General features: G+C 43.0%; 1 pseudogene; it reads right to left on the bottom strand.

Annotated features, from left to right (window-relative positions):
• Positions 1-21,795: 21,795 nt before the first annotated feature.
• LOC119161659 (uncharacterized) lies at positions 21,796-22,846 on the bottom strand (annotated as a pseudogene).
• Between the last annotated feature and the right edge of the window lie 1,460 nt (positions 22,847-24,306).

The raw sequence follows: 24,306 nt of genomic DNA, 5'->3' as shown, positions 1-24,306 counted from the left end.
TGTTCTACTGCGTGTGCTTTGATGGCTTAGCACTCGCTATGCCAACCGTGTGCGTCGTCAGACAGTGCCACACAATTTATGAATGTGCTAACAACGTTCGCTTTCGCAAGCTGCCCAGGGAGCCACAGCACAGAGCTGTGTGGCTACGAACTATTACCCAGGATGGTATTGGTGGTAAAGGCAAACTGAGTGGAGGGTGATGGTCGGGGCTACTGCAAGCAGAGGTTCTGCCACGCGGTCAGGATAAAGTGCTTCCGGAGCGCAGGCTTCTTCACCGTCGCTGCCACAACCACTGTCTTGCTCTGACGATGACTGATCTCACACTCGCATGGGTGCGTCGGCGTAGGTCTGAAAGCCAAAGAGCAGACTACACTCTAGCAGACGACGCTGCAGTTCGAGAAGGTCGGCCATATGCTGTGTCCGTGACGTTTGGTATTGTTATAGTGAGGATGGTCCCGTAATCAAAACAGTATGATGCTGCGAACCACGGTCTGCTAAGGCTAAAAAACATCGCTGAATGCCCATGTTTCGCCGCCAAGCCGGTGCGAAGCAGTTGAAACGGGGGATTTTGAGAAATATAAAAACCCAGAAAAAAGTGCAGCGCCGACACTGTTTCTCTCATTGGAGGTCACATTCAAGGAGGTTATACTAGAACTTCTGGAGTGGCCGAGGGGCTCCGTGGCTGAAGCCGACGCGTCACCATATTGCTCAGGGCAGAAAGCGGATGGGCGCCATGTTGCGTGTTTTTGTGCTGGTAATGTTGCATGTGGAGCCTCTAATTGAACAAGTGGTTCTGGACACGTTTGTGATGACTTTTCGAGACGACGATGCTGGGCTCTTGGGTAGCCTTCGGCTGCGCGAAGAGACACTTTGAATCATTTTTGTACGTTTCAGGATTTCAGAGACGTAATATTGCGCGGCACATGAGAGTGCGCTCAGAGACAAGGTTAAGTGCCAAAAAATAATGACAACTTGTGTTCAGTACACATGCGGAAGCACGCTGCTTCGATGAGATGGTAAATAACGAGACAAAGGGCTAGTAACATTACTACAGTGTTTGCATTGTTTCGATGCGCACTTACAGAAGCCAGTACGTGAGTGTGCCTAATATAAGTAGGCGCTTCGTTTTTGAATGGTAGATAATGCAGTACGGGCTCTGATGTTCTGGAATTTGGAGTTTATATTTGCATGGGCACTACGTTCTTAATGCCAAAATTTTTGATGTTGCGATATGCCTCTCTTTATGTAGGAGAAAAAAGAAACAGGCTCGTCTGAAAAGTTTCGAAAATAAACTATTTCACCTAATGCGCCTCTGATTGATGGAGTTCACTCTAAAAAAGTATCGAGCCTGCATTTCTGATGGAGGCGGAAACGTTGGAGGCCCGTGTACTCAGATTTTGGTGCACGTTAAAGAACCCCAGGTGGTCAAAATTTCCGGAGCCCTTCACTACGGCGTCTCTCATAATCAAACGGTGGTTTTGGGACGTTAAACCCCACAAATCAATCAATCAAAAAGTATCGAGTAAAAAGGGTGTCTTTTTGTCCCACAACAATAATCGTCATCAGGCTTGCGTGCGCTTCCTTTTTGAAAACTCGGCGCTGGCCACTTTCCTATCGAGAATGCAATGTAACCCTGATACTGCGCATGTCGATCGTGACCGGAATGTATCGGGCGTGGGGCGATAGCGCAAGGATGGAACATAATATACATGACGATTATTTTTATTGGACAAAAAGACACCCTTTGTACTCACTCTTTTTTTATTGTGCTGTTAAAATTCCACCACCCCCAAACTTCACACACAAACGATTGCTACAGGCAAAACAAAAAAAAACTGCAATAATCGCGACCGAGGTATAATTAACAGCTTAAAAAAGGGTGAGACATTGTAGCAGTAGCAAAGGGGACTTTCAAATCATATATAGTGAGGGTTCTTGGAATTTCATTTACCAGATAATGGAGCAGAACTTGTTATCAAAGAAAGGATTGAAAGTTTTTCAAGCATCATTTTCTCCGAATATCCTGGAGCTTCTCAAACGAGTACGTGAAAGCGAATAGCCTCCCGCCTCCGAAAAAATTTTAAAAAGTTTGCACATAAGCTGGACTGATATTCGCCAAGAGCTTATGGATGTCTGCGAGTGAAACTTTCATCTTCCCTGCACCTCCTCACATGCTTACTTCGTCTGTGAGGCAACTGTGTAAACATTTATTGTGAATTGGCACATCTTAGTACCTTTTTTTTCACAGGAAAAGCTGTTATGAGATCAGAAGACGGGTCACGCGAAGCGGCGTAGTTGTCCGTCACCCAATATAGAGGGCGCAGCCGGATACATCCATCCATCTAGCCAGCCACCCGTAAGCAGTATCGAACGAAAAAAACTCGGTAAATAAAAACACCTATGACACAATACGATTTGAACCCGGGTCCGCTGCGTGCCAGCCCAGTATTCTACCACTGAGCCACGCCAGTGCTTAGAACTCGTCTCTAGGCGTGCCGTAGGCAGGCTTGATGTTGGGAAAAAAATCGCGTTAACGTGACTAGTAAAGCGTTTTAGAACATTGAAAGAACAGCCAGGCGTCACACAGTGTGAATATCATAACGACTTGTTCGTCCGACGCTCAAACCCATTAGAAAACTTCTTCTTGATCACCTGTGAACTGTGGTGAATGCCCACTTCATGCATATTTTTTCATCATCGTCAGCCATTACATAAAGAAATCGCACAAAATTTCCAGCAAGTCTGTGTCGGATACCACGCTTTTTCTAAGAGTGACGAAAAATAGCATAGTGAATGTTCGCTACTACACAAAATATATGATTATTTAAGGCACTGTGGGTAACCAGCAGTGTGTTTGTAGCATCCCAAAGAGTGTTTAGAAAAGGCTCCGAGAGGCCGCTCTTCTAGCTCTCGCTGTGATCGTGGTGCGCGTTCTGCACAGAAGTGGCGTTCTTTTTAGCACGCTCAAAACGCTAAGTGTAAAAAAATTAAAGCGATGTACACTAAACTCCCTCCAACGTGTTCTCACCGCCTAACAATAATAAACAGGTGCTTTAGTAGGTATAACGATACACACGGTCTCGAGCGTTCAGAGCATTATGACGCTACAAGGCAGTCCCCATATCCTTCTGCTCTGCGCAATACAGCCACCACGGCTTCACTTCGATACATGGGCGGGTATGCGAGACGCCACTCCAGAAGTTTTAGTATGATCTCCTTGGTCACATCAACCGCACTGAACAGGTATGGGGAGTAATAGAGAAAGAAGAGAAGAGTAGTTTAGATTAAAGGATAGTACGTAATTCGGCCCCGCATTGTCCGCACTCGCGTTGCCTCTAAGACAAGGAGAGCCGTCAAGCATGATTTGATTTGATATCTGGGGTATATGAACCCCCAACCACCATACCATTATGAAAGATGCCATAGTATAGAGCTCCGGAAACTTTGATCACCTGGTCATTTAACGTACACCAAATCAGATCACATCGTACTACAGCATTTTCGCCTCCATCGAAAATGAGGCCACCGCTGCCTAGATTTGATCCACGACCTGGGGGTGAGTAGCCAAGTACCTTAGCTACTAGGCGACCACGGTGGAGCCAAACCATCAAGCAGGTCAACAATGAAAGGAGGGATGTAGAGAAACATCATGCGACGGGCTCACGGGCGATTGAAGAGCTCGGCGTCTTAGTGTGGTGACGATATAGTCGCAGGAAGGTTTAACTTAGGAAATCTTTAAGAAAAAAATGGTCCCATATCTGCATGTTTCAATGCAAATTTCATCGAAAGACAATAGGCTTGCGTCTCGAGAGAGTGAAGAAAGCGTTTATTATGCATTCTGCGCGAGAAAGCCAGTGAATTCTATTTTAGAGGCGCTGCATTAGACAGTCTTGATCCGTGCAGCCATAGAGTTTCATACAATATTACCTAGAGGGGAATTTGGTGTAATTGCCTGCGTGGGCTCCTTCAGCGGTGCTTGTACTCCCATGGGAATCATGGGAAGTACAGGCTTCGGATCTGCATAGAATGGATTAGGTTCTTGAGATTCGCAACGCTTATTTGCTTAGTGTTAAATGAAGTGATATGAAATTTTGTCTCAATGAAACTTGCTTCATTTTTTCTACGAAAGTTTTTTTGCAAAAGGCTTTTGTGACTAGGTGACAGAAGCGAAACCTGGAAAAAATTAACCACTAGAGTACGCATTGCTCTGCCATTGCGTTCCAGATTTCGCATCAAGATATAATGAATTATTCTTTACAACATCTCAAAACAAATATTTTTGTTTTGCCCTCGAAAGTACGCAATATCTATTGATGAGAATAAATGCACCGTATTAAGTGAGAAACACTTGACGTTTCGTCTGCTGCGAAGCCAGGAGTGTCTGTTCAAGCGGTCTGCCCGGTCTTACCCAACGAACCCCTCATTTTGCTGTCAAGTCTAGTCAGAAGAGCGTGGCGGTGTGTCTACTTTGCATGACCGTTGTTTTGCAGTTGATTTCAATGAGTTTTTGCAAAAAAAACTAACAACAAACGTGATCTCGATGTAATATCCTGCACAAGCATGGGACGCTACATCTACGCGCCGAGGTGAGTGGATGACGCTTCGCTTAAACTGCCAAACACAACTTATGCAGCTCCAGCGCAGCAGTAAATTGAAATGCCTACACATTAAGGTAAAAGGGTGGTAAAATGATGTGTGCTTCGTCCTTTTGGGACCTAATGGGGCTGCTACAGTCATTATTCCTTTCAGGGACTAACGGCACCGGGTCTAACAGTTAGTCCCAAAGACCAAATCAAGTGACTAAAAGTTAGTCCTCACATTTACACCTAGCAGGTAACCGTTAGTCCCACAAATCACCTCAAAGGACTAACATTTAGTCCTCACATTTACACCTTAACGGGCAACCATTAGTCCCCACATATACACCTTACCAGGCAACAGTTAGTTCTCACAGTTGCATATCGCCGGACGAATGGTTGGTCCACTCAAATACTCCAATTGCGTCAACTTTTTATCCCCAGTTCAAATACTGTTTTTCTATTTGTTTTTCTGCCAGGCTCAATACTTTTCCACCAGTTTTTCTGCGCAGTGCATGAGAAACAAAAGGCGCGGAAAATAAAACGTGAAATATTATTTAGCCACCAGTGTGTCACTGCTTTCGCAGTCACTGCAACAGTGAAAGACAAAAGTGAGACATTCAAATCTTTTATTTTTCTCTATACACATGAGGGTTCTTCATTGTTTAGGAGGATTGGTGGTGAAACGTACAATTCCGGCCTGGTTGTCACATCTTGTAGTCTTTGTGAAGCTCCTCCAATGAAAGCGATAGATGACAAGCATTGCAGACGCCAGCGCACATAGCCTTCTGCATGTTGTGTGCCCTCGGCTGCACAATTAGATAGTAAAAAATAGTCACACGAGACAGAAGATGACCATGCACGCATACGACAAGTACGTGCTCGTTGATATAAAAACATGCGTGTAATGTAAGACACGCAAATAACTTTACCTTCACATCTCTCAGAATCCTTCTGAAGCTGGTCCGACGAAAGCGATAGATGACAGACATTGCGGACGCCAGCGCACACAGTCACAGCCTTCTGCACGGCTGCACAATAGTAAAAATAGTTACTCACACGTGATGGAGGATGAATATGCATGGACATGACAAATACGTGCAAGGTGAGATGAATACACACGTGTATTAGAGGACATGTAAATATTTTCACGAATTGTCACACCTCGTCAAGGACGCATTTCGATCCCCGTAGCGCAACACCTTAAGTGTGGTAGCCGCTGTCCTAACTCCGGGGCGCCGCAAACAACCATGCCACCAGCGAGGCAGCAAGTTCAAAGCGAGCGCCGCCGTTCAGCTCGAACAATCGAACGCGAGACCAAACACAGCGTTGCACGTTGAGCGTCTGCCTCTAGTGAACCTTGAAGAGGAGAGCGACCGTACGCTCGGCCGCCGCCAGGAACAGCGCTGATTTCGGAGCAAGCGCCTAAAAAAACCGACATTAATGCCATTCTTTTTCACAAACTCGAGCGAGCGCAGTGAGCAAACGTGAGTACGCCGCCGTGGCAGGCTCCAACTGTCGGCGTCGAGCTGCACGCCATCGATTTATGAAGGAAGCAACTGTAATGGCGACCAATTTTCACAGACTCAGTTCCGACGCTAGCGAAAGCCCCGCCAGCCCATGCCAGTGCACTTACAGCGCGTGACATACTACAACCAAGCTTGTTACGAGCAACCGCAACGTGCTTTGGAAAACTCGCAAAACAGCGACGAGGTCTCTGCCCAAATATCGCCAGCCTGGAGCTCATCATGACGGGGAAGAAAGGCGAGCACTCGATGAGCGGGCGTCCGGGCGGCCGAGGGCAATGGCGGCGAATTTGCGAGTCAAAAAGCACAGGCGAACTACTGACGCCGAAGCCTACATTCGCAGTGCATTTCGTACGTGCGATATACAAAGCGATAAGCCCGTTGCCACAAGTGCGATACGTATGGCCCACCCGATAAGTACGGCAAAATAGACAATGATCACCTACTTGTGAAAGAATCCAGCGCTGCTGATTTCTGCCCCGAGTGAGACTGAAATAATGTATCCGACAGGCCTGCTGTCTTCTCGGCCGCCATGTTGGTCGCGATTCCCAACCGGTGGTGTCGTAAGTTTGTCGTCACCATCTTGACTAAGCCAGGAATATAAAGCGCAGCGTGGCGATTTGTCGAGACCGGCTCCAGACTTCGTTAGTGCGGCGAAACGTAAAAGCAGCAGCGCACGCTCATTCAAGCGTACACACAAAAAGCGCGTCGTAAATCCTAGATCATCCAGCTCTCCGAGCGTGACGCAACGCGTACCGCCACCAGCAAAATCGGGGGGAAGACTGAACCAAAATATAGAAGACGACTAATATCCTCGACAACGGTTTGTGCACGGCCCGCATCTCCCGCGCGGTTCATCCCTTTGCATGGAAGAGGGAGACTAAGTGGATTACATGCGGCACGCATCCCTCTGTGGTTACTCCTCAACGGTCTATCCGTTCATCGCGCCGGCCTATTGGGCTATGTTACTCCTTTTTTCGGGTAACTTTGTCTTAGAGTGTAGTGGTTTTAAGCTTCTTTGAACAACAAAGCCAAAGTTTCAGTCATTTGCACCCACCCCACTAGCCCCTCTACTCGAAGAACGAAACTGAAACTGTCGAAAAAGATCCGTAGACCGTTCACTGGCTGACGCCATCCAATCCGAAGCCTCTACTTTCCATGATTCCTATGAGGGTGCATGACCGCAGTGCCAGATTCCTCTCTAGGTATTATTGTGTGAAACTCTATGACTTCAGCGAAGGCTAACGATTGCATCGACACACGTTAGACACGAGCGTTATCAGTCAGTTATCTTCGAAAACGAAGGAAGGCGTGCACGCCTCTGTCGGAGTTGGTAAAGTGTAGAACGCAAAGTGATGGGCAGGTGGCACCACCGTGTCGTCTTAGCAAAGTGTTGGACACACTTGCCTTTTTGAGCATCGTGTTGCATTGTTAGCGCAGCGTGATAAACGCTACGTTCCTTAGAATTTTTTATATATGCCTTCTCTAGTATAAAAACACATAACAAATATTGGCATGTTGTTATGGCGCCTCAGATATGCGCAATAACTGTTTTTATTTGAAATCGCTCAAGTATGAACGCTGAAATTTAAGCAAAATTGTAGGCGCTGCGAATAGCGCTGACCGTTTGGGGTATCGCTGGTGGGGGCGTATGGAATATCGTTACGTGGACAAACAGACTGACACAGGTCACGGGATCAAATCCCGGCTGCGGCGGCTGCATTTCCGATGGAGGCGGAAATGTTGTGGGCCCAAGTGCTCAGATTTGGGTGCACGTTAAATAACCCCAGGTGGTCGAAATTTCCGGAGCCCTCCACTACGGCGTCTCTCATAATCATGAAGTGGTTTTGGGACGTTAAACCCCACATATCAATCAATCAATCGCTAGCGGTTCTTGGGCTACGGCTGTGGCCTTAGCAATCGTTTGTGGCCGCACGTTCTTGCTACGCTGGTTAACCATCTGTACGGAGTTCTTAGGCACTGATATATTGTGTACTGTTTTACTTGCCGCATGGCATAAGTCAACGCGTGAATTTAGAACGTTTAAGGTCGGTGTGCACGCATGCAAGAAATGCAAAAGACTGCTTCCGCGACACTTTGTATGCCCTATTTCCAAACCCCCAAATTACTTCCACGTGTAAGCGGCAGTTTCATTGTCATGTTTTCGTGTGTATGTTGGCCAGACCAGCCATTGTGTTTTTTTAAGGTTGAAGCAACGTAAGTACAGTCGCCCTAAACTTTAACTATTCTGCGCAGAAGCCATTTTTTTTGTCTCTCAGTGCCACACTATAAAACAAAGTTACAAAAATTGCTTCGTTCACGTGTCATTTGTTGGCATACACTTGTCCACCTTCGCTTTGAAACTTAAATCAGTCGTATGGCAAACATGGACATAAAAAACCTGCCGCTGATGCATGATAGCTTAGGATTTGGCTGACTGTAGAGTGCCACAAAAGTTATTTGTGGATATAATGCTATTCAATGTAAAAAAATGTGGCTATTTGCTCATCTCTGAAAAAACTGACATCCTAGACGAAGCAAGACAAGAGAAATTCTGAAGCCTGTGAAATAGATAAAATGAATTATATGTGTGTCAGCATGCCATTCTTGTTACTGCCAGATAAGGAAATGAGATTTCTTAATTTGTCATCCTAGTCGGGCGGAAACTGGTTGTAATATCAGGAAAACCTGTGCGTTTGGGTACCAGATTTGTTTCTTTGTAGCTTTGCTTTCACTTACACCTGTCCGTATATATATATATATATATATATATATATATATATATATATTGAAATAACTTGAAGATAGCACATAAGAAAAGGATCGTATTTACTAACGTTTCGGCCGTGGCACGGCCTTCGTCAGAGTTGACGAAGGCCGTGCCACGGCCGAAACGTTAGTAAATACGATCCTTTTCTTATGTGCTATCTTCAAGTTATTTCAATATATATATATATATATATATATATATATATATATATATATATACGGACAGAAGTGTGCCACGGCCGAAACGTTAGTAAATACGATCCTTTTCTTATGTGCTATCTTCAAGTTATTTCAATATAGAAAATACCCGGACCTGTCGTGCCTTCCCTTCAAGTTCTATATATATATATATATATATATATATATATATATGCATCACGTGCACATGAGTATAAACATTCACAGTTGACAGCCAGCGCTGAGTTTGTGTGTTTGTATGTGCGTGTGCGTGTTCTCCGTCCGCGTTCAGTCGCACTGTTCCAACGTAGAGGTGTTTCATCAACCCGCCGCCGGCACGGTGACACCCAAATGCATTGTTACACATAGCACTGCCGTTCGAGTATGCGGAAAGGGAGCAGCTCAGACCGAATGGTCTGTTCTGCACTCAGCAAACTCGCCGGTCCTTGCAAGACGGCTGCGCAGCTCGGCACAATAAGCAGTTTGTGTGATAGAAAACATTTGAAGAAATACTGCGTGCGTATCACATGTGAGGTGTAGGGCAGCCCGCTAAGTTGTGACAGATTTTACATTTGACAATCCGGTCGTTGTAATAATGTTCGGCAGAGGGACCATAAAACTCTTCTACCCTCGGTAACGGGTGGTAACTTGCCACTGCACTGAAATTTATGTGGTTGTACGCCCCTCTTCGATAAAGTTATAATTTTAGGTAAAGCTAAGGCGCAGCGTAAACTAGAGATTACTGAGGCATTTTCTATGAGGAGACTGGCTCCTAAAAATGTGTTTGTGCAACCTCAGTTTATCTCACCAGAAAAAAAAAAACCAAGTGATAGACGAACGTTCTTTGGTTTCTGTGTTCCTGCAAATTAGGTTTTGCCTGCCGCGAAAAGGTTTTTACAATGTTAAGGACAAGCTCAGCTGTGACCCCCGATAGCAGGAAGTGGTGCGACAACACTGAGCACCGACATTTCACCGTTACGGTGGCGGACGGAACTAGCCAGGATGTTAAAGCGTGGCAAGGGCCACTTTTGTAACAGCGGGGCTTCGAAACCGACGAGCGAGTGAGTCAACGTGGTTCTGCCAAGGCTTTTCACATCAAGCCACCAACACTCATTTTGTAGGCGACAAGGAAAGCTGAGGAAATATCGAACGAAGCAAGCTCCGCGAAAAAAGGTGAGAGTAGAAGACCAAGCGGACAACATGCAGGAGGGGACATCAACCTACTCCTTTATTGATGAAGATAGTGAGCCTGACGAAGAAGGAGATACTTTCACTGATGTGATACATGAAAAAGAATATTTGAGGGAATTCCTCCAGTAATCCGACCAATAGAAGAAACGAGTACCTTCTGGAAAGTAAACCTAAATGTTGTAGCCTCGGAAATTGTTGCGGTAGCAAAAGTGAAGATGCGTTCTTTCCGAGTGAACAAAGTTGGAAGTTTCTCAGTTAGTGTGAGCTCTCTCGCTTCAGCTAAAAACTTATTGTTGTGTGCACAGGCGGCTGGCTTGCTGGTGAAGCCATTCATTCCGGAGTCATACAAACTTTTAATTTATTTATTTATTTATTTAGTACATACTGCGAACCATAAATGGTCCAAGCAGGACGGGACATCACACACAAAAAATCAGGAATAACATGCACCATATATAATGCAATTCACTCTACCTAATTCACAATGAATGGGGATCACATAATTTGTTCCAATCAGACACTGTCCGTGGAAAGAAAGAATACATAAAGACATCACTTCTCGCGAAATATGGGGTAAGCAAATTGGGATGGTGATGTCGTTTTTGCCTAGTTGATAGGAAAGATAGATACGGTGATGGATCAATGGCGTGTTTATTGTTAAGTAACAAGAAAAGGAAATCAAGCCGTTGTTTGAGCCTGCACGAAGCAAGTGGCTGAATGTCATTTGCAGTCATTAGTGCAGAGGGTGAATGAGATGGTAAGTATTTGTTGTATATAAAACGAACTGCTTTCTTTTGAACCCGCTCAATTTTATCAATAATAACCTTATTGTAAGGATCCCATACTGTGCTGGCGTATTCTAATTTAGGTCTTAGAAAATAAAAATAACTAAGAAGCTTTACATTTGAAGGGCAGTTACGCAGTTTATGTCTCAAAAAGCCGAGTTTTCGGAGGGCAGCTGAACATATGTTGTCTATGTGGACGTTCCAGGATAAATTGTTAGTTATGGTCAAGCCCAAATATTTATAGCTAGTGACCTCTCTCAGGAATCGTGGCCCTAGTTTGTAGATATAGTCTAGCGGATCTTTTTGACGTGTCACACGCGTACAAACACTTTTCTCTACGTTGAGGATCATTCCCCATTCATTACACCACTGATCTATTTTGGAAAGATTTGTGCTAAGTTTGTTTTGATCATGAACAGAGTAAATATCACGAAACAAAACACAATCATCCGCAAATAATCTAATTTGTACTGTAGGTGGCATTGATAATATCGTTGATATAAATGAAAAAAAGCATTGGCCCCAGTACACTTCCCTGGGGCACACCTGATGAGACATGAAGAGATGGTGAACGGTGGTCATTAATGGCAACAAACTGTAACCGGTTAGTAAGGTATTCGTCAATCCAGTTTACGAGAATATCTGGAAGGCTAATCCGCTTAAGTTTTTGAATCAGTTTATCGTAAGGTACTCTGTCAAACGCTTTACTGAAATCTGAGAAAATTATGTCAGTTTGCCTATTGTTATCAAGATTTAGTGCAAATGGGTGGATTACTGTAACTAATTGCGCTACTGTTGAATATCCCTTTAGAACCCGTGTTGAAATTGTGTCAAAATAGAATGTTGGCCCGAAACATTTACTACTTCGGTGGAAATAATATGTTCAATTAACTTACAGCAGGTTGACGTTAGAGATATAGGACGATAATTTTGAGGAGAAAGACGGTTCCATTTTTTAAATACGGGACTAATGCGAGCGGCCTTCCAGTCACCTGGTAGCTTTGATGAAAACAATGAAACACAAAAACTTTTATACAGGAATTTTACGCCATGTTCAGCATACCTTTTTAGAAACATATTTGGCAGATCATCCGGTCCACACGATGTTTTGGACTTAAGGTTTAAAAGCATCGCGAATATGCCAGAGTAAGACACAAAAGATGCTTCAGATGGATCGAAAACTTTACCGCTTAGTACGTATGTACTAGAACCAAAAAAACACACTTTGAAATTACTCATTAAAATGCCTAGTTACCGCTTTCTGGTCAGTAACAATCACGCCCTCAATTGTTATTTCTGTAATGGGTTTCTTTTTGTCGGCAATAAAATTCCAGAATTTGCTTGGGTCATTTCTCATGAAATTGGGCAGCAGTGTCATAAAATAGCGATCTTTAGAGGAGCATACCGCTCGTGCAAGGCTGACCTTGAGGGTTGAAAGAGCACTAGTCTGCGCTTGCTTTTCTCCGTAATAGCTTTATTTTTCGCTTTAAATGAATAATATCGCGCGTAATCCAAGGAGTTTGTTTGTGAACCTTCTTACGTTTATTCGGAATAAAGTTGTCCATGCAATGGTGACACATTGCTTTAAATCGATTCCACATCGTTCCGACATCTTCAGCATCAGATACAGCAAAACACGATTCCATGTAGTCTATCACAGATACATCATGTGCTCGTGAGTAATCTTTTAAACAACGAACCGATGATTTTTTATCGCTCCTGCGTCTTGTAAGGGGAACGAATACACTAACCAAGTTGTGATCCGACAGGCCCTGTTCCAGGGAAACAGTGTGCTGCTCTAGTTCACGGCTTATAAATACCAAATCAAGAATGGAACTACTGGACCTATGCACACGGGTTGGCTCTTTCACAACTTGCATCAGGTTATGAGTAAGCATGACGTCGAACAAAGCCTCCGTCTCTTTTTTATTCAAGGGCCCCGTCGTAAAACGTTCCCAGTCAACAAAAGGTAGGTTAAAATCACCAGCTAATAAAATTTTCTGGTTGCGAAACAGGAACATATGTTCACGTAATTTTGCCAAGCATTCAAACATAGCCTCAGGGGGTCTGTATACGGCATATAAAATAAAACTATGGCTCCAACAAGACAGTCTGGTGCATAGTCAATCTAGTTCATCGACACTCGCGATAATTGTAGCCTGAATTGTGTCTTTTACAAGGACGGCTATTCCACCACTCCTTGTAGCTCTGTCTTTCCTAAACACTTTATACTAGGGTGGAAACACGTCATTGTCAGCTATTTCAGGGCGCAACCTTGTCTCAGACACAATCGCTACATGAGGGTCATATTCAACTAAGGCAATTTCCATGAGTTCAGTCTTGTTGCTTACACTTCAGACATTCACATTAACCAATCGGAGACACTTTTGTTTTGAGCGCGCCCCGCCGCGGTGGTCTAGTGGCTAAGGTACTCGGCTGCTGACCCGCAGGTCGTGGGTTCGATTCCCGGCTGTGGCGGCTGCATTTCCGATGGAGGCGGAAATGTTGTAGGCCCGTGTATTCAGATTTGGGTGCACGTTAAATAACCCCAGGTGGTCAAAATTTCCGGAGCCCTCCACTACGGCGTCTCTCATAATCAAATGGCGGTTTTGGGACGTTAAACCCCACAAATCAATCATTTTGTTCTGAGCGCTTCACGCGAATATTGGAACGTTTACTTTTCAACAGTAGCAGTAACAGTGAACTTTATTGACATCATGTACATAGTACACACACATAGTACACAATGCCGGAGGCCGGCAGAAAAAGCTATCGCAAGGATAGCTTGACGAAGCGGCGGGCCCCCGTTTTGGCACCAGCGTACAACGGTGTTCTCAGTACAAAAAAAAAGATATACTGAACAGATAAATCACTTAGTACAGGACCCGAAGGAAAATGTGAACCCACTACAAATAACTACGTCTTGCGTACAAACCATACACAAAAGAAAAATATACACCAACAGATGTACTAAATAGCTCAGTACATATAGATTACCTTCATAATACATGCATACAGATTAACATAACTTTGTAATTTACATAGAGTACACTATAGATATATAATTGCACAAATCATTCAATACACGACCGAAAGAAAATATGAGAAAATATGAGGTGGTTACAAATCGCCATGCCTACAGTACACCGCCATATTCTCTATAGTTGACAGTCATAGGCATGCGCGAGATAATATATATTGTCAATGTAATTATTTGCAAGAAAGGAACGTATTGCATTGAAAGTGTTGCTTTCCAGCTGAAAGTTAAATTCGTATAAAGCATTTAGTAGCCACGGAAGTCTGTTACCTAACGTATGTCGCCCATATGTTGTTCTACAAGTTTTAACAGTCTAAATTTCGCAGTTTCGCGTTATATAAGGCTGACAATTTCTTTTAAGGTTGGCAAGTTCAGTCAAGAATACATGTTTCCCCTTTAATTCTTGTTTATAGGCTTTCGCTAATCTAAAGTTGTACATCTTCTCAAAAGCCATTACATTATACTTTTCAAACAACGGGTAGGTGTGAAAATGTGAAGGCAAATCCTCTACAGCACGTAGAAATCTTTTTTGTAGACAATACAATGTTTGTATGTTTTCTTGACTAGTGGATGCCCAAACTAGATGGCAATAGTTAATTCTTGAGGAAAATAAAGAGTTGTAAATTAATATCATTACATGTCTTGGAAGGATCAGGCGATTCCGGTACACTAGTCCCACTATTTGAGATAACTTACTTGATATTGTGTCGATGTGCTCGTTCCAAGAAAGGTTTTCCTGGAAGACCACTCCTAGTGTTTTAATATTGGGTACAATGTCAACCGGGGTCGAATTCAGCAGTATTTGTTGCGTCAATGTTACCTTCTTATTTTTACTTCTGAATATTACAGATTTGGTTTTGGTCGTGTTTACTTTAAGATGGTTTTTCTCAGTCCAGCTATTTAGGTTTTCCAATACAAACTTTGCTTCGCCAACTAATTTGTCCGCCGAATTTTCTCGTAAAAATATGCTGGTGTCATCAGCATAAATAATAAATTCAGCGCTAGGGCTAATGCTGACCACGTCATTAATATAGATATTAAAAAGAAATGGTCCCAAGATGCTCCCCTGTGGTGCACCAGAAGATAAAGGCAATAGATCGGAAAAACAGTCGTCGATATGAACCCTTTGTTTCCGATGTTCCAGATAAGACGTAATTAGGTGCGCGGCATTTCCTCGAAAACCGTAACGGTCAAGCTTTTTAATTATAATTTGGTGATTTTTGTGATCGAAAGCCTTAGAGTAATCAATAAACAGCCCAAGAACCAATTCTCATTGTTCTAGCGCTGCCAAAAGTGACTCTTTTTGTTTTAGCAATGCGAACTCCGTACTAAGTCCTTTACGGAAGCCAAACTGTGAGCTGTTTAAGAGACTGTGCTTCTCTTCAAAATCTGTAAGACGATTTAAAATAACTTTTTCTAGCACCTTTGACATGACCGGCAGTATAGACAGGGGACGGTAATTTGCCATGTCGTTTTTGTTTCCTTTTTTGTGTAAGGCTGTTACACGGGCTACTTGCATTTTACGGGGGAAAACAACCTGGCACAAACATAGGTTAAAAATGTGGGTAAGTGTGGGTGCGAGCAAATAGGAGGTGTACTTCATGGGTTTAATTTGGAAGCCATCGATATCTTTAGCCGTACTGGTTTTTAAGTTATGAATTATATTTACTACTTCAGCCTCAATAACTGTTTTCAGGAAAATAGAGCTGCTGTTATGCGCAATACTTAATAAATCACATGGCAGCAGAGGCGGCAGCGAAGCTCGAGGACTAAAACGCTACACATCTTTCACGCAGGGCTGTGGAATATTTCGTTCCGGCATCGTGCGGCGGTTTGGATGCGCTGATATCAGCCCAGCTATCTACATCTACTTCAAGAAAGGCCCTTCCACGTCAGCCCTCGTGTGATTGTGACGCTGCCTGGACCATCGACTTGCATTGGTTCCTCAACCCCGACGGAAAACTACAAATTGACTGAACAACGCCCCCATCCTTCACATGGCAGCAGAGGCGGCAGCGAAGCTCGAGGACTAAAACGCTACACATCTTTCACGCAGGTTTGTGCCCAAATTCTGGCTTGTTTCTTAAATTTTCGCCTGTTTGGTTTTGCTGCTGCTGGTGCTGCCACAAGTGTTCTGTTGTCTGTATTGATTCATTGAGACATGGCGAAAGAGATAAGAGCACTTTTCGAGGAACTTAAGCGTGAATTACGGGCTGAATTTAAAGGCTTCAAGGAAGCACTCGAGCGAGACTTTCGCAATGAGCTGAGGGAAATTAAGTCCTCTGTAGCTACCTTAAATACTGATTGTGAAGAAGTAAAGGCTGAAAATTTAAAGCTCAAGGCGACCAACGCTATGCTAGAGGCCACGTGCGCTGATCTTGCCCAAAAGGTGAAAGATCATGAGAGTAGGCTGCTACACCTTGAGCAGTATTCTCGTAATGCAAATGTGGAGCTCAAAGGTATCCCGTACAACGCCACTGAAAACCTTATAGATACAGTGATCAAAATTGGCGAGAAAGTAGGTGTACCACTTGAGGAAGCCGATTTTGAGTCGGTGCACAGAGTACCAACCTCCAATCTAACAAAAAAGAACGTAGTAGTTCAGTTCGCACGGAGGCAGAAGAGGGACTGTTTCCTCGAGAATGCGCGCACTGCCCGGCTCAAGTGCTCTGACGTAGGCTTTGACTCGGAGGAGCCGTTCTTTGTTAACGAGCACCTATGACCAGAGCTGAAACGTCTACTAGGTCAGGCTACTGCACGCAAACGCGAAACTGGTTGGAAATACGTTTGGGTGCAAAATGGCAAAATTTTCGCACGGCGCATGAACAACGCTCCAAAAATAAAGATTTCATGCAGTGGGGACGTTGCTAAAATGGTTAACCCATTATGAAAGCTGGAAAATAAGACCAATGTTCCAAGCTTTGAAGGAGCCCTTTGTGGTGCTATAGCGCATCTTATCATGCCGTTCATATGTGTTAAGGAGACACATAGTTGTATATGTTGCGATAGTCTACCCGGAGCAAAGGCCATATGCGCATGCGCTGTTCGCCACACATTTGTTTTCTTTCCGATATTTGTTGCCTGCTTTTTTTACTTTTTTTTTGTCTTGTGTGCTTTAATTTTGGAAGTACTGGTTTGTAGTTGCCGCTTTTGCTATTTTCTGGATTGTTTGCGTTTATGCCTGTATCGCGACATGAGCTGGGAAACAACTTGGCTGCGTTTTTCTGCCCTTGTTGATGAAATCTGTAGGCACAGTGATATTTTTCGTTGTCTGTTTCTCATTTGGAAGTATGTCACTACTTGTCTGCAAACTGACAGCACTTCTATGTTGACCCATAATATTCAGCAATGACTTTATCTTGTATTAGTCCAACCACACTCAGTCGGATATTGTTGAAAAGTGTAAATCACCATTAACATTTTTACATATGAACATGCAGTCGCTACGCCAAAAATATGATGACTTTTGCATTTTAATAAACGAGTTCGGGTTTTCCTTTTCGGTTATTATGCTGACTGAAACGTGGTACTCTGATCTTGATACCATACATTTAGACGGCTACAGTGCCGTTTCTTTGAATCGGAAATTGAAAATGGGAGGCGGCGTATGCATGTTCACAAAACTGGGATTTACCTATGACCTCCTCGATGACTTTTCTTGGTCCACAACGGACATTGAGATAATTTGTATAAAATGCAACAATTTTGTATTTGCTCTCGTGTATAGGCCACCTGATGGTAACTTGAGCGAATTTTTCACGTTTCTAGAGGCTATTTTTTCGTTTGTAAACATAAACCAAGACTCTTTAATTTTAGGAGGTGACCTAAACATAAATATGCTGACAAAAACTCCTAAACAGGGCGAATTATCTGCGATTCTCGATTCCCATTTTTTGTTTAATGTAATAACCACCCCCACACGTATCACTGCAACTAGTGAAACTCTTATCAACCTTTTTATTACTAACCTAGCAATTAATGACCTATTCTCTGGTACCATTATTGTGACACTTAGCGACCACTTGCCTATCTATTTAGTAACTGATACGTACAATACGGCAAAAGAATTCACTGTAAATATAATATATCAAGACATCAACGCGGTTACACTGTCGCAGTTCCGAGATGAACTCGCCAGAACAAGCTGGAACGCAGTTTTTGCGTGCTCTACGGCTGATACCGCATATGAACATTTCATAGAAATTTTTTCTTCGGTATATAAAAAACACTTTCCGTACAAAGAAATAACTAAGCCAAAACGCGCACGTAAGCCTTGGGTAACGTTAAGTATATTGAAAATGAAACGTACGAAAAACAGACTGTACCAGGTGTTCTTGAAAAATCGCGATTTGAATGCACTGAAAGCGTTTAGGGCCTACAGAAACAGTCTTTCAAAAACTTTAAGACAAGCCAAACGCGACTATTACCATACTATTTTTAACGGTATCGTAGATGTCAAGCAAATGTGGAAAAAACTAAACACAATCATATCTTCAAGTAATAGGACGCCTGGTGTCGACGAAATTACAATTGATAATCATATATTTAAAGGAACAGCATTATCCAATAAATTCAATGGGTACTTTACTTCTTTGTCAGAAAGTACTTACGACGGAAATGCATTAGGTCACACGCCAACACCTATAGCCCCCTCAATATTTATTGACCCTACGGAGCAAACTGAGATAAACAACGTTTTCATGAAACTTAAAAAAAGCAAAAGTGAGGACATTGACGGCATAAAAATGGAACCGGTTATCTTTGTTATTGATTTATTATCACCCTGCCTGACGCATATTTATAATATTGTTTTAAGCACAGGTATGTTCCCTAAGCGGATGAAAAATGCCAAAGTTGCAGTGCTTTTTAAAGGTGGTGACAAAAATGAAATGAGTAATTACCGGCCAATATCGGTATTACCTAAATTTTCAAAGGCTCTAGAAAAAATCATTTTCACTAGATTGTATAAATTTTTGGACTCGCATTCTGTGATTACAACAGCACAATATGGGTTAAGGTCTGGCGTATCGACGGAGACAGCACTGTTGCATCAAAAAGAGTTGATACTGGGCAACATTGAAGCAAGAAAGCTAACATTAGGCGTATTCATAGACTTTACGAAGGCGTTCGACAGAATTGATCACCAAACCTTGTTAGAAAAATTGTTTTATTACGGGATTAGAGGCATCGCGCTCGATTTAATAGGAAGCTACCTTAGTGATCGGTACCAGTGTGTGTCTATAAATAGGCAAACATCTATGCCCCAAAAAATCAAACGCGGTGTACCACAGGGAAGCATATTAGGACCTCTTCTATTTAACCTTTATATCAATGATGTTGTAAATGTGGATTACTCAATAACGTACATTATTTATGCAGATGATACAAGCTTATTCTTTACGGGAACAAATATAGACGATTTGATAAAAGCAGCTAATAAAACGTTAGTCAATTTTTCGAAATGGTCCTGCCAAAATTCGTTACAGATCAACAGCTCTAAAACCAAGGCCGTTCTTTTCCGTGCGAAAGGAATGACATGTACGTACACACAAAAACTGATGCTAAATAATTTTAATATCGAACTTTCAGAGACTGTCAAAACTTTGGGCGTCATCTTTCATCAACATATGTTCTGGAATTCTCACACTGAACAATTGTGTATTAAGCTAAGAAAAGCCCTTGGCGTGCTGAGAAGGTGTCAGTCGTTTCTACCGCTCCCCCAGAAACTTCTTATCTTTAATACGCTTTTTTGTTCTCATCTACGCTATTGTCAGTTGGTATGGGCTTCTGGAACTGAAACATCAAAACAAAAGTTGTATACACTTCAAAAAAGCGCTTTGCGGGCTGTTGCAAATATAGGTTACAGAGAACACACATCCCATTTATTTGTCAAGTTTAAAGTTTTAAAATTTTGTGTTGCATATGAACATAACTTGTTGTTGTCTTTGAGGTATGAAATTCGAAAGAATTGCGCAAACCTGAGAGGCTTAGCACATTTACAGCCGAAAATTTTGTTGCGTCCGATGCGGAGTTCTGAACACTGGCACATCCCCCGACCGCGAACAAATTACGGACTCCAAATGCTAAAGCACTCTGTTCCCCGTATACTAAATAAGTTCAAGCTCACAGAACAGCAATTGCGTCTCCTTTCAAGTAGTGATATATTAAACCTGTTTGTATAAGGAGCTATAAACCCAGAAAAATTGCACCCAGTACTTCTAAATGCATGAAATTTTAAGTGTACCCCTTTCTGTTATAGCGTCTTATATTGGTTGCCTTTTTCCCAAAAATTGTTTGTTTGTAAACACCCAAGTGTGCATCTATTCTGTACTTCTTAACAACCACTAGAATGTTATTTTCTTTTCTTTTTTCTTTCAATCATACGTGAGCACCGTATGGAGCTTGGTGTGCCATTGTTTCTGTTGCCTTGTACAAATGGGAGGTGGGGCTAGTCAAGCTGCTATAGCGCAGCTTTTTTCCTACTTTCCATGCCACAATTGTTTCTTGTTTGTGTAAATCATGGTGTATCGTTGTGGTGAAATAAATTTCAACTTTCAACTTTCAACGTCATTTGCACTGTAGCAGGCTGTGAAACCCCTACAAAGTATTGATTAAACGCGTCTGCCAGAGACTTCCCTGTCAGCTGTACGTCGTTCACAATCACTTTGCTCACTTTATCAGGTGGGATGTTACGTTTTAAGATGGAATTTAATCTTTTCCAGATAAGATGGGCACGCCCGTCAGCAGATTCGAATTGGTTAGAGTAATAGTCACACCTCGCTTTTTTTCAAGTCCTTGTCGAGGCAGTTACGAATTTTTTTGAAGTCTCGAAATTAGTCTGGGTCTTTGTATTGAATGAATTGCCTGTAGAGCTTGTTTTTTTCCCGTATTCTTTTCATAAGCTCAAGGCTAACCCTTGGTTTGCGTATGTTTTTACGTCTTTTAATATGCACATAAGGAAAGCAAGATTCATAGATAGAGCTCAAAGTGGCGAGAAATGTTTCATAGGAACTGTTTGCGTCATTACAAGACAACACATCATACCAATCCACTAACTCAATTCTCTCCCAAAACGTCAACAAGGCATGCTGCGACATTTTTTGCACTTTTTGTATTGCTGCCATATCTTCCGCACGTTTTGTTTACAGCAAATGAATATCGGCAAGTGATCGCTGAGGTCACACGTCAATACACCGGCTTTGATCTTATCGATGTCTAAATTGGTAAAAAACATATCAATGAGGGATGATGACTCAGTGGTCACTCTTGTGGGTACATCTATTACGTTTATAAGACCGTAAACCTTCAACAGTACATTCAGCTTGCATGCCGTGGCATCATTTTTCAGTGTATCTATATTTAAGTCACCACCACAGATAAAAGAGAGGCGATTTCGAGTAGAAAATTCAAAACATTGTTCTAGCTTATCGAGAAAATTTGACACAGAGCTACTTGGAGGACGGTAGCAGACTGTTATAACAGTGTTTTCTACTTTTATCACCATTATTTCACAATAGTTTGTATAAGCAGACAGCTCTTGTAGTAATTCGCAAGTAAATTCTTTTTTTACTAAAATGCATATGCCACCACCTTGGCTTTTGGAGCGGTTTAAGTAGAAAGTGTTATACGATGGAATGCGAAAAACGGTAGTCTCATAAGTGGACCAGGTTTCGGTTAGCAATATTGCATCAAATGATTGTTTGATTTGTTCAAGATATAATGACAGATCTGATTCCTTATTTCTTACTGATCGTATGTTCAAGTGGAAACATTTGAAGGATTTTATGAATTCCTTTCCTATGTGTTTTTCAAAGGCACGTGGTAGTACATTTGACTCGGTATTTTTATGGTTCATGTTTATGGCTTGGCCGTTGCAGTGTTTAGCTTAGTTTATCTAGGTCGCTTATGCATGTGACAACAACAGCCTTGTCCTTATCGTCTTTACGAACAAGAACTCGCCCGTTGCCGTGCCATGCGTGCTTGAAGTTAGATCCTTTGCCCAGCTTTTTGTTTCTTGAAGCAAAGCACGAGTTTGTTTAGTTAGGTTCTCGAGTATGTACACGTGATCATCACGGCCGCGAAGTTTATTCCTGTTTTTCCACCACTTGTCCCTATCTGCCTGCCTTGCAAAACGGCAAATTATGCCCGATATTTTTCCTTTCTTGGACGGAAGACGATGAATTGCTACCACGGCATTGTCTGGAAGGGGCGGAAGCTCAACGTCAGGCGCCAGTGCATTTACTTTGTTCAGCAAGTCCTCGTTTTCCGTAGGCGTGATGCCATGGAATTCTAGATTGAGACGCCGGCTTCTCCATTCCAGATTGTCGATTTCAGCTTCCATTTCACTTACATTACTGTTCTGGGTCTCAAGCTTTTCTGTCCGGCGCCTGAGTTCTTTGATATGATGCTCATTCTGCTCGACCCGGCGTAGCAAGTCATCATACTGCTCGCTCCAGAACTGCAATGAGTCCTCAATACCTTTCACTACATCTCTCAAAGGCAGAAGTTGGTCAAGTTTGTCGTTAATTGTAACTAACAAAAGTCGTACATCTTGTGTTTCAAGTTCTTCGTTTGGTTTCTTAACTGGGTCGCGTAGTTTGTTTTCCTGCAAGTGGGACACCGCCAAGCTAGACGGTAGGCCTCTCCCTTCGTTTTGATTGTTTTTTCCGATACTCCCGAACATACTCCCGTATGGTATTTGTAAGAACAATCACTTCACTGAATTGTACACTCGGGAGCAGACAAGCACTTGTGGCATGCGGCGCATTGCCCATCAGATGACATAATAACACGTTGGCAGCAGCAGAGGCAGCGGAAAGCGGAAAAAAAAATTTGCTCAGCAACAAAACTAACCTGTGTAAAACACAGAAGACGAGCGTGAGTCCGTGCACGATGGGTGCTGCCGCTGCTGCCAAAAAGTGAGGGACCGCTCCGGGTGGAACCACTTATAAGCTGGATCGGCGACAGTAGCGCCTATCAGCTGACAGTGGCCGTGGTGCGGTCGTGGCAGCTCATCCGGGGCGCAAAGTAGTCGAATACACGGACATGCGCTGTGGGAATCCGGGCCGGGAACCAATTTCAGGGCTGTCTCTGGGTTATTTGTGTAAAACACAGAAGACGAGCGTGAGTCCGTGCACGATGGGTGCTGCCGCTGCTGCCAAAAAGTGAGGGGCCGCTCCGGGTGGAACCACTTATAAGCTGGATCGGCGACAGTAGCGCCTATCAGCTGACAGTGGCCGTGGTGCGGTCGTGGCAGCTCATCCGGGGCGCAAAGTAGTCGAATACACGGACATGCGCTGTGGGAATCCGGGCCGGGAACCGATTTCAGGGCTGTCTCTGGGTTATCTGTGTAAAACACACAAGACAAGCGTGAGTCCGTGCACGATGGGTGCTGCCGCTGCTGCCAAAAAGTTGTTGACCGAATCCACAAAGAAAAAAAAATTTTGTTGACCGAATCCACGAAGGAATTGTCGAATGTCCTCTTAGGTCTGGATAAGTGACTGGGCATATCGTCTGGTTATCGGACGATTGCTGCTTCCGTCGTTTTTTTCAAGCAGTATTCTTTCTTCCCTTTCACAGTCTCAGACGTATACTCTGTTATTTATGTACAGCTTGTCAAAGGCCAAGTTTACTCTTTCATTATTATCTCGGTTTGCTTTGGCACATGTCCAAAGCATTTTTCTAATGTCTCGTATTTTGGGGGAAAAGTCTTCACCGATAGCCAATGTTGTGTTTTAAGTTTAGATCCTTTCTTTAGTATTTTAGCCTTGTCTCGCCAATCAAGCAACTTAAATATTACAGGCCTAACTTTGCCGGCTTCAGGTCTACCTATGCGACGAATATGCTCTATATTGACAGGTTCTAGCTCCATAATGTCCCCTAAAATGCCTTTGTTGACGGCGTTTTCAAGAGTTTTGTTGTTTTATTTACCGTCTCAGGAAGACCGTAAACAATTAAATTGGATTGCCGACTATGATTTTTTAGGTGCTCAAGTTTTGTTTCCAGAACAGTAATTGTTGTGTCAAAGTCGACAACTGGTTCTGACAGGCATTTACCTTTCTTTTGAGCCCAGATAAAGTATCTAGCTTCTTCTGATGATGATGATGTTTGATGTTTTATGGCGCAAGGGCCGATTTACGGCCAAAGAGCGCCAGTTCATCTTACTAAAAAATATGGACAATGATTGTGATAAGCGGCTGTATAAGGGCCATAAAATTCCTCGCAGTAAGGCGGGTAAAAACATA

Source organism: Rhipicephalus microplus, chromosome X (genome assembly GCF_043290135.1).
Source record: "Rhipicephalus microplus isolate Deutch F79 chromosome X, USDA_Rmic, whole genome shotgun sequence".
NCBI lineage: Eukaryota > Metazoa > Arthropoda > Arachnida > Ixodida > Ixodidae > Rhipicephalus > Rhipicephalus microplus.
Note: the sequence above shows the minus strand (reverse complement) of the source record. Positions and strands in the feature narration are given on the sequence as shown.